The sequence below is a fragment of the Apodemus sylvaticus genome, chromosome 12, assembly GCF_947179515.1.
Source record: "Apodemus sylvaticus chromosome 12, mApoSyl1.1, whole genome shotgun sequence".
In the NCBI taxonomy this organism is placed as follows: Eukaryota; Metazoa; Chordata; class Mammalia; order Rodentia; family Muridae; genus Apodemus; species Apodemus sylvaticus.
The window spans coordinates 15,592,527-15,599,472 of record NC_067483.1 but is presented as its reverse complement, the minus strand read 5'-3'; positions in this window follow the sequence as shown (position 1 = coordinate 15,599,472).

Here is a 6,946-nt window from a genome sequence, read left to right as displayed (position 1 = left end):
ACCGGAACTCAGCCCGGAGTCTGGGGGGAAGGGTTTGCCCAAATTGTTAAAACGTCTGACCGCCATTAAAGTTTCTGGCTTTGATCAGTGAATATTGTCTTAGCCCTTATTTCTTTTCGCCCCTTCCCTATCCATCCCTCAGCTTCTGTTCTAGCAACCCACTTCGTAATAGCTGCAGGCAGCTATGGAATCCAACAATTTGAGAATTCTGTTGGACTGTGTTCCCCATTTTTTCGTAGGGTTATTTGGTTCTCTGGAGTCCAACTTAAGTTCTTTGTATATATTGAATATTAGCCCTCTATCAGATATAGGATTGATAAAAATATTTTCCCAATATGCTGGTTGGCATTTTGTCCTATTGACAGTGTCCTTTGCCTTACAGAAGCTTTGTAATTTCATGAGGTCCCATTTGACTGTTGTTGATTTTAGAATATAAGCTATTGGTGTTCTGTTCAGGAAATTTTCCTTTGTGGCCATGTGTTCTAAACTCTTCACCACTTTCTCTTTTATTAGATTCAGTGTATCTGGTTTTATGTGGAGGTCCTTGATCCACTTGGACTTGAGCTTCGTACTGGGAGATAAGCATGAATCAGCTTGCATTCTTCTATGTGTTGACCACCAGTTGAACCGGTACCATTTGTTGAAAATGCTGTCTCTTTTCCACTGGGTAACTTTACCTTCTTTCTCAAAGATCAAGTGACCATAAGTGTGTGGATTCATTTCTGGGCCTTTGATTCTATTCCATTGATCTACCTGCCTGTCTCTCTACCAATACCATGCAGTTTTTATCACTATTGCTCTGTAGTACAGCTTGAGGTCAGGGAGGGTGTTCCCAGATTTTCTTTAATTTTTGAGAATAGTTTTCGCTATCCTGGGTTTTTTGTTATTCCAAATGAATTTGAGAATTGCTTTTTCTAACTCTATGAAGAACTGAGTTTGGAATTTTGATGGGGATTGCATTGAATCTATATAAGCAAGACAGCCAGTTTTGCTACAAAATTAATCCTACCAATCCATGAGCATGGGACATCTTTCAGTCCTCTGAGATCTTATTTGATTTCTTTCTTCAGAGACTTGAAGTTCTCATCACTCTTCTTGAACTTCTCATATAGACCTTTCACTTGTTTAGTTAGTGTCACACCAAGATACTTTACATTATTGTGACTACTGTGAAGGGTGTCATTTTCCTAATTTCTTTCTCAACCTGTATATTCCTTGAGTAGTGGAAGGCTACTGATTTGTTTGAGTGAATTTTATATCCAGCCACTTCACTGAAGTTGTTTGTGAACTGTAGGAGTTTTATGGTGGAGATTTGGGGTCACTTAAGTATACTATCATATCATTTGCAAATAGTCATATTTTCATTTCTTCCTTTCCAATTTGTATCCCTTTGACTTCCCTTTGTTGTCTAATTGCACTAGCTAGAGCTTCAAATACTAAATTGGTTATGAAATAAGTGGGCAGCCTTGTGCAGTCCCAGATTTTAGTGGGACTGCTTCAAGTTTCTCTCTAGTTTGATGTCTGCTACTGGTTTGCTGTATAATGCTTTTACTATGTTTAGGAATTGTCTTGAATTCCTGATCTTTCCAAGACTTTTAACAGGAAGGGATGTTGAATTTTCCCAAATACCTTTTCAGCATCTATTGAAATAATCATGTAGTTTTTTATATTTGATTTAGTTTATGTAGTGGATGATGTTGATGGATTTCCACATATTGAACCATCCCTGCATCCCTGGGATGAAGCCTATGTGATCGTGGTGAATGATAGTTTTGATGTGTTTGTGGATTGGGTTTGTGAGAATTTTATTGAGTACTTTTCCCTCAATATTCATAAGAGATATTGGTCTGCAGTTCTTTTTTGTTAGGTCTTTACATGGTTTTGGTATCAGCCTAAGTGTGGCTTAAAAGAAAGAACTGAATAGAGTTTCTCCTGTTTCTATTTTATGGCAAACTTTGAATAGTTGTTATTAAGTCTTCTTTGATGGGGTGATAAAATTGCTCACTAAAACTATCTCGTCCTGGGCATTTTTGGTTGGGAGAATTTTAATGACTTTCTATTTCTTTAGGGGTTATAGGACTGTTTAGATGGTTTATCTGATCCTGATTTAACTTTGGTTTCTGCTATCTGTCTAGAAAAGCATTCATTGCATCCATATTTTTGAATTTTTGAACATATGCTTTTGTATTAGGACATGTATGTGGGGTTTTTTTCTTGCTTTTGTTGTTATTGAAAACCAGCCTTAGTCCATTAGTGATCTAAAAGGATGTATGGGGTATTTCAATCTTCTTGTATCTGTTGATGCTTGATTTGTGAATGATTATATGCTCAATTTTGGAGAAGGTAACATGAAGTGCTGAGAAGTTATTTTTGTTGTTGTTGTTTTAAAATGAAATGTCCTATAGATATCTGCTAAATCCATTTGGTTCATAACTTCTGTTATTTTCTCTGTGTCTCTGTTTAGTTTCTCCTTCCATGATCTTTCCATTGATGAGAGTGGGGGTGTTGAAATATCTCACTATTATTGTGTGAGGTGCAATGTGTGCTTTGAGCTTTAGTAAAGTTTCTTTTATGAGTTTGGGTACCCTTGCATTTGGAGCATAGATGTTTAGAATTGAAAGTTAATCTTGGTAGATTTTGCCTTTGATGTGTATAAAGTGTCCTTTATTTTTTGGTAACTTTTGTTTGAAACTTAATTTTGCTCAATATTGAAATGGCTATTTCAGCTTGTTTCTTGGGATCCATTTACTTGTAAAATTTTTTCCAGATTTTTACTTTGTGGTAGTGTCTTTTTGTCATGCTGAGGCAGGTTTCCTATATGCAGTTAAATGCTGGGTCTATACCCAAACTGTTAGTCTTTGTCTTTTTATTGGTGAATTGAGTCCATTGATGTTAAGGAATATTAAGAAATAGTGATTATTGCTTCCTGTTATTTTTGTTGTTAAAGGAGGAATTATGTTTATATAGTTATCTTTGGGTTAGTCTCTGGTGAGAAATCTGGCGTAATTCTGATAGGTCTACCTTTATATGTTATTTGGCCTTTTTCTCTTATTGTTTTTAATGCTCTTTGTTTTGTGTGTTTGGTGTTTTAACTATTATGTGACAGGAGTAATTTCTTTTCTGGTTCAGTCTATTTGGAGTTCTGTAGGCTTCTTATATGTTCATCGTCATCTCTTTCTTTAGGTTAGGGAAGTTTTTTTTCTATAACTTTGTTAAAGATAATTACTGGCCCTTTAAATTAGGAATCTTCACTTTTTTACATGCCTATTATCCTTAGGTTTGGTCTTCTCATTGTGTCCTGGATTTTCTGAATGTTTTGGGTTAGAAGCTTCTTACATTTTGAATTTTCTTTGACTGCTGTGTCAATGTTTTCTATGATGTCTTCTGCACCTGAGATTTTCTCTTCTATCTCTTGTATTCTGTTGGTGATGCTTGCATCTATGACTCCTGATCTCTTTCCTAGGTTTTCTATATCCAGAGTTGTCTCCCTTTGTAATTTCTTTATTGTTTGTATTTTCATTTTTAGACCCTGGATGCTTTTTTCAATTCCTTTACCTGTTTGCTTGTGTTTTCTTCTAATTCTTTAAGGAATATTTGTGTTTCCTTTTTAAGTTCTTCTACCTTTTTACCTGTATTTTCCTCTATTTCTTTAAGGGCATTATTTATGTCCTTAAAGTCCTCTATAATCATCATTAGATGTGATTTTAAATCTGAACCTCTCTTGCCCTGTGTGTTGGGGTAACCAGGGTTTCCTTTGTTGGGAGAACTAGATTCTGATGATTCCAAGTATCCTTGGTTTTGATTTCTTATGTTCTTGCCCTTTCCTCTCACCATCTGGTTCATCTGGTTATCTCTGGTGTTATCTGGTCTTGATGTCTCTGGCTGTGGCTTGTCCCTCCTGTAAGCCTGTGTGTCAGCACTCCTGGGACAGCAATTCTCTCTGGGAGGAATTTGGGTATGGAGAGCTGTTGCACAGGGTCAGTTCAGGGGTGTTGAAGTCAAAGGAAAGGATCCTGTCCATGGCTGTTCCTTGGTTCCTGTGTCCTGATGGCTCTGGGTGGGTCCCCCTTGGGCCAGTTATTTGAGCAAAAGTAGTGTTCTCATCTGTGATCTTAGGCATGTCAGCACTCTTTGGAGACCTGCTCTCCAAAGTGACCTGGGAATGGAGAAGTGTGTGTTCTCAGATATGTCAGCATTCTGGAGAGACCTGTTCTCTCCCAGCAAGATCTGGGTATGGAGAGCTGTGGTATTGCATTCCTTCCAAGCACAGATGGATACCAGAAGATCCTGTCCCAGGCTGCTCCTTGGTCCCTGTATCCTGGGGGCTCTGGGAGGGTCCCTCAGAGCAGAAGTGGTGGTCCTACCTGTGCTCACAGGTATGTCAACACTCTTGGGAGACCAGCTTTCTCCAAATGGGACCCAGGTATGGAGAGCTATGGCACAGGGTCAGCTCCAGGTGCAGATAGAAATTGGAAGTATACTGTCCCAGGCTGCTCCTTGTTCCTGCTCCTGGTGTGTGGACAGCCCCTTTTACAGTGAGTCAGGTATTCCTGGCTGTTGCCAGGTTACTGTAGGGCAGAGCCTAGACAAAATGCCAACACAGACAGCACCAGATTCAGCATATAAAAATATCATATCCAATACTTATTTAGAGAAGCACCCTTTCTTTAAAAGGGTTTTTAGAGAAAACCCCTATCAGTGTAATTTGCTCTGATCCTGGTAATATTCCTCATATGCACATGCCCCCAAAACCAGTGCTCTCATTGTGTCTAGGTTTTCTTTTTAAACAGCTCCAGTCTCTGGAGTCATTTTTGGTTTCCAGTGCTCATCTCCCTTGTATGAGTTTGATGCTGTGTGGTGCCTATTTCTCAAGTGATTTTGTTTAAACCTGTCTCTTCATAAATCATTGATTCCGTGTCCTGCATATGAGTATATCAAAAGTGGCTAAAGAGCAATCCCCAAACCAACTCTATAACTATGTACTTTAGTAGGCACTGAACACTGACACATGCATTGATAAAAGATTTCCCATTCTATATAAGATGCTGAAAAAGCTAGATATTCATACGTAAAAGTGAGACTAGACCCTATTTTTTACCTTGCCCAAGAAGCAATTCCAAATGGATAAAAGGCCTTACTGTAAGATCACAAGCACAGAAACTCAATGAGTATCAAAATACCAGCATGATAATTTTCTGATAATCTAATCAAGCACACAGAAAACAGCTACAATGGCAACTATGGCTGCAAGACATTAACAGCTTTGGCACTGAAGGATCCAAGTGCGACATCCTACACAATGAAAGAAAAAATAGGACTGCCTGTATATTAGTAGAGTATACTACCTAGAATATAGAAAACACTCAAAACAAAGTATTGAAAAATCAAACATGACTAATGAGCTAAAATATGAGTATAAGATACTCAAAAGATAAAGTATGAATAGCTGCTAAGCATGTGAAAAATGTTTACATCTTAAACAAGCAAGAAAATGCAAATTTCAATTTCACTTATGTTTCCTCTCACTACAGTCAAAGTGGCTATCATTAAGAAAACAAGTAACAACGAGTACTGGTGACAAGGAAAAAGTTGGGAAGCCTTTTCAAATACTGACAGGATTTAATAAGTTTGTGCAGATTCCAATTTCTTTCTTCTCCCTTTTTCCTGAAACCATTCCAATCAGGACATCGTCTCCCATCCTTTCAAGGGTCAACCCTTGAAGATCATTATTGAATGCTGAAGTGTGCTAAATGTAATGTCTGAATCTGAGTTTCTTTATGCCTTGACCCCTGAGAAGCATTTAACATAGCACATTGCTTTCTCCTGGAAATGCTTCCATCATCCGGCTTCCCAGAAACCATTGCCTCTTGTTTTTCCCATACTTCTCAGCTCTTCTTTCAGTCTCATCCCTCTGTTCTCTAGTCACAGGGATCTTCTAGATACAATGCTTGAACATTTTCCTATGTTTATTAACTAAAATATCATGTATTTGTTCTCCATGTCAAGCTAGATATATGACAGACAGCTCATATTTGTCTAAGCCAAATTCTTAATAGATTCCTTTCTTACCCCTAACATGCCCTTTTCATAGTTTCAGTTAATAACTCCATTTCCTCTCTTACTCCAGCCAAATATTTTGACATTATTACCTTTGCATTTTTTCTTTTCTCCCCCACCCCCACCCCAAGGCCATTATTGAGTCTGTCAGCAAATTCTATTGGCTCTATCCTCAAAGTTCATCCAGGGATTACTTGTTGATAGCCCAGTTACACCCTCATTCAAGACATTAACCCTAAACCTAGGCTCATGACAGGCTTCTAAGTGGTTTTCTTGCCTCCAAACAGCAACCTGAATGACCCTGCTGATCTAGTAGAAAGCTCATCATGACTTCAGCTGAGTGTCCTTTCATAGCTATTCTCTGACACAGGATGCAAATCAACGTTTCCCTTGGCCCAGGACTTTATGCAAAGCATCATCTCTTCATCTCTTTTGATGGTGGTGGGGCTAGTTAGAAATACCAGGTAAGGTCATTTCCATCTGGGCTTGAGGTTGCTGGATCAATGACACAGGACCAGGATGGAGTCTCCCACTTAGAACTAATGTGGCACGGCTATGGTTCCTGGTTCGTATGCCCCCTTGAGCTGTTCCCAGGCGTCTTTTCTGACCAGTTCAAAAGCCTTTAAATGAGCTATCAGGGATTGGCAGAAATAAACATCAGGGTCAAGTATCCCTCCTACTTCTGCTAAGGGTGGTGGTCCTCCATGAAGGAGCTCAAATAGTGTGAGTTTAAATTTTACTGGGGTGTTTCATACTCAGAACAAGGCAAAGGGCAAGAGGGCTGCCCAGTCCTTTTTGCAGGTCTCTAAGGCTAATTTAGTCAAGGTCTCCCTGAGAGGTTCTATTCATTCTTTCTACCTGTCCTGAACTCTGGGGTCTGTAAGAACAA